Source organism: Macrobrachium rosenbergii, chromosome 14, assembly GCF_040412425.1.
Source record: "Macrobrachium rosenbergii isolate ZJJX-2024 chromosome 14, ASM4041242v1, whole genome shotgun sequence".
Lineage (NCBI taxonomy): Eukaryota > Metazoa > Arthropoda > Malacostraca > Decapoda > Palaemonidae > Macrobrachium > Macrobrachium rosenbergii.
The window spans coordinates 19,275,303-19,280,302 of NC_089754.1; positions in this window are offsets into that span (position 1 = coordinate 19,275,303).

Below are 5,000 nucleotides of genomic sequence, written 5' to 3' on the forward strand. Positions count from 1 at the left end.
GAGCTTAAAAGCTACTGAGGATAGAGAGCTGTAAATTGGTATGTTGATCAGCCACCGTCCAATCATCAAACATACCAAAGTGCAGTCCTGTAGCCTCAGTAGTTTTTATTTTATTTAATGTTAAATTTAGCTATGGTCGTGCGTCTGGTACTGCTATAGGTGCCGGCAACACATGGCACCAACGGGCTGTGGCTGAAAGCTTCATGGGCCGCGGCTAAGAGTTTCATGGGCCGTGGCTGGGAGTTTCATATGGCATTATACGCTGTACAGAAAACTCGATTGCACCGAATAAACATCGGCGCATTTTTTATTTGTTTTCTCTCGTTCTTTCTTCCACGCAGGAAGATTAGCACAAGGAAAGTACTCTAAGAAAAGTCGATGATCATTTTACAATTCCAGGAAAAGCTGCTCACTTGTGTCAGAACAAAAAGTTACAGAGATGGAACCCAGACTTCTTATCTATTTTCTTATGAGAGTAGCCAAACTTTCTTGAAGTGAAAAAAAAAACAATCTTTTGCAAGGCTGGAAAAGATGCCCAGATTTTTCATTCTCCGCATTAAATATTTGTACCTGATTTTTTATGTATATGGAGGAGCTTCCAGAAAGGAAAAAGATGAGCTTACCGACTATATCAGAGTTAAAACGAAAACAGGACTTGGAAATGATCCAACCAAGCTATTCAGTAGCAGCGACTGGCCGGAGTTCAACGCCGTAGGTTGAAAGTGATAACATTGTGTTTCAAACGTAATTTCTGGCCACTCAGGGGCGGAACAGTTCAAGTTAGGCTCTCTCTCTCTCTCTCTCCCTCATACACACATACATATATACATATATACAGTATATATATATATATGTGTGTGTGTATGTACATGATATATATATATATATATGTATATATGTATATGTATATGTATATATATATATATATATATATATATATATATATATATATATATATATATATGTATTTATATATATATACTGTATATATATATATATATACATACACACGATTAAATAGTTAGATAGATAAATACATAGACAGATAGATAACAATTTACAAGGAATGAAATGCTCCCTTTCCATCAATATTGATGTTAGCAATCTTCCATCATTGCCATAGCATATATTATTCAGCAGTCTGAATTTGAAACTCGTCATATATTTATGAAGAGATATTTTTACTCAAATATCTTTTGAAGAAGCAACGTCTTCTTTCTTATCGGATAAAAATTCGATCTTTAAAAGTGGCTTCGATTATCGTCCATTAACTTTGCACCAGAACTTTTTACGAGAAAGGTTCGGGTGGCGATAAATTCATTTGCATTTTTTAGTTTTTGTTTTTAAATCGACGACTGGACAAGTGACTTCGTTAATTCTCTCTTTCTGATGAAGTACGAAAGGCAACGTCTAATATTTAGCAAAATGGTTCCAGTGCATAATTTGAATAATTAAATTAAACCATGGATGGTTCATTACACTTGGAAGTTTTAATATTTCTTAAGAATATAGAATTTTCCACTTGAGAAGTTAAATGCAAGAAAAATGTAAACACGAAGGTAAACGCAGTGAAATAATATGTTTTTAATCTCTGTCGTTTCATATTTCATTATATATTTTTATATATATATATATATATATATATATATATATATATATATATATATATATATACACATATGATGTATATATAATATATATAGAAATATATATGCATAAATATGAAAGGGCATAGATTAAAAATATATTATTTCATATATATTTTATATATACACATTTGTGTTTACATTTTTCTTGCATTTAATTTCTGAAGCGGAAAATTATTTACTTTACCTTTATATACATACATATATACTGTGTATATGTAAAATTATATATATATATATATATATATATATATATATATATATATATATATATATATATATATATATATATATATATGTGTGTGTGTGTGTGTGTGTGTGTGTGTGTCGTCACTTTTCTGTCCTCACTTTTTCTGTCCGTCCTCAGATCTTAAAAACTACTGAGGCTAGAGGGCCAAATTGGTATGTTGATCATCCACCTTCCAATCATCAAACATACCAAATTGCAGCCCTCTAGCCTCAGTAGTTTTTATTCTATTTAAGGTTAAATTTAGCCATAATCTTGCGTCTGGCAGAGATATAGGACGGGCCACCACCGGGCTGTTGTTAAAGTTTCATGGGCCGCGGCTCATACAGTATTATACCGAGACCATCGAAATATGGATCTATTTTCTGTGACCTTGATTATACGCTGTACAGAAAACTCGATTGTGTCTAAGAAACTTCGGCGCATTTTTTACTTGTTTTTACTTTAAAATCGGTATATTTTAATTAGATGCTGCTCTTCACAGCAACTTCGATAATAAGACATCACCAGGCCAGGCCCATATTTATCAGTGTGATCCAGTTCATTCATCAAAAATGACACAAAGCCTCATCAAAGAAAAAGTTAAGACGATTTAATATGGTGCGGCAGCTAAAGGTACACTGGTGTGCGAGACTGTTTCTAACCGAGCCATCTTTAGTGAACCATTTGCCTATGACACGATGTGAGAAACTATAGAATTTAGCTCCCATCTCCTAAGTAAAAATTCAGGAAGATTTTCGTATGAGAAGTAACTGTTCTTAGGGGACATTCAGTTTCAGGAAGTGTCAAAGTAATTAAAGTAACATGTCTATTGCTTAGTGTTGTATGTTGTTGACATTTGTCCTGCTTACTATTAGTGAGTTAATGGACCTCAGTGGAACAAAAATCAAGAAATGAGAGTGTCTTCTGCAACCAGCGGTGTGTACTTACGATATGTCACCAGGCTTGAAAATTTTGAAAGCTAGTGTGGAAACACTTTGAGACTTAAACAGAACTCAACGAAAAAAACAAAGTAATTTGTGTAACCACTCTTTTTGTTGGGATAGGAAATAATGCTTTAAAATTTGAGAAGAAACTGTCATTTTCAGAAAGAGAAAGCAAGGAAACAAGCCTCATGCAAGTTATGAAAGTAACTAAACTAAAAAGAACATAACCTGTGAATGGTATGTTCCTTGTATAAATTCAGAAGGTATGTAGAGACATGTCCATAAGATGAAATGGTGATTGATGGATAGCCATTAACATTAGAGAGACATCTATCTAAACTAGTCTCCTTGAAGAAGGTACAGTGAGGCAAAGACTGTTGCTTAGCAAGAGAGAATGGTACAGAATACTTTGGAGTTATTGAAAGAGCTTTGTTCTGTGTAACACATTTGCCATATTTTAATACAGAGGGTTTTACAAGCACATTCCGATGTCTCTAGTTATAAAAATTCTCAGTCGATATTCCTGATTAACTTAGGGTAAGATAAACAGAATATTCACTTTGTTGGTTTCTTTAACCTTCTTTTTCACTGGAAGTACGGATTAACATTGTAAACCAGATTCCGTCAAAATCAGCTTCTTCGGTGCTCAGTAAACGAGGTATTTATAATTATGAGGAACGAGTGCGAATAAAATATAGAAAACTTTGAAAATCCATTTCTGTCATTTGTCTCGCTCAATTCATTACCTCCAAATGAGTTCATTCGACTTCCTTTAAAGCTGAGTGACATCATATTTCCAGATTTGCTCGGGAAAATTCTTTGAACGCGCAACGCAAACACTGCAAAGTCTGCGCTGCCAGCGAGAGATCTATCCGGTGCTTGGCTCTTCAGCCAAAAAGGCTCACTAACACCTGGAAAAGCCATCAAAATATCACGAGATTTCATTTCCAACTAAAAGTTGGTAAAACATTTCACATCAAACTCGGTTTGTGAATGATATATAGTCCCAGGATAAATGCTTCCACAGACAAAAGCGCCAACTGGGAAGAGAGAGAGAGAGAGAGAGAGAGAGAGAGAGAGAGAGAGAGAGAGAGAGAGAGAGAGAGAGAGAGAGAGTATTTTAAATCTAAACTTGCAATTCTCAGAGAGGATTCTGAATACACCGTCATGAAAATTCCATTACTATGAAGAGAGAGAGAGAGAGAGAGAGAGAGAGAGAGAGAGAGTTTAATGAAGACAAGATTTAAAGATGCGGAAATTAATTTCGACAAATAACCAATTGACTTCTGTCTCTCACGATCGTTGATCACGTCATTAGTTGACATACGTCAGACCTACCAAGGAAATGGAAGATGTTCCGGTAACACAGTACCACAGCGCAAAAGTGCCACAGTACCACAGTACCACTACTACCACCACTACCACTCTCAACTACCACCACCGTCGCTCGAGACAGGACGACGAGAAACTTTGTAGGAGATCATATCTGGCTGGTCGGGTGATCAATATCTTATTTCTGCACACATTCGTTGATGGATTGTTTCCCGGAGGTGCTGATGTATTAATGCGGCTGAAGGGACGTCTTTTCGAGTCGCGGATGTTTGTAAGGAGTACGAAATTGAACATGAGCAAATAAGCACGACGTGTTGGGATCCGAAGTGAAGGAGAATTCGTGCTGGAGGAAGACGGCGAGAGTTCCAAGATCTTCGCTGCTGGCGGCCTAACTTCAGGCAAGCGCATGTAATGCAGATCCAAGGGTGTTACGTGTACAAAGTCGGCGAAAGTGAATTATACACTTAAAGACTGGTAAGGCAAGGCCCTTTATAAATTTATCTTCAACTTTTGGTGAAGTCATTAACTTATTGAAAGTGTGAATATCGTTTGAGATAATCGTTTGAGATATAAGTTTTTTAGTCTTGTACACTCTTTTGAGATTTTGGGTAAATCTGATTTTGAGCTTGCAACACATTTAGGACTATTTCCTTTAGGTTAAAGTTTCGCTGAAAAGGGTAGAACCTTGGAGTGGAGAGAGGTCGAGAGCTATCATCTTAGAACCATCGGGACATTTTCAGTAATTTACACTGGGTTTTGAATACTTAATTTTACGAAGCTACAGCCTTCGATAAGTACAGTTTGCAAACTACAGTTTTTCTAATAAAGATGGTTTCATTTTCATTCAGT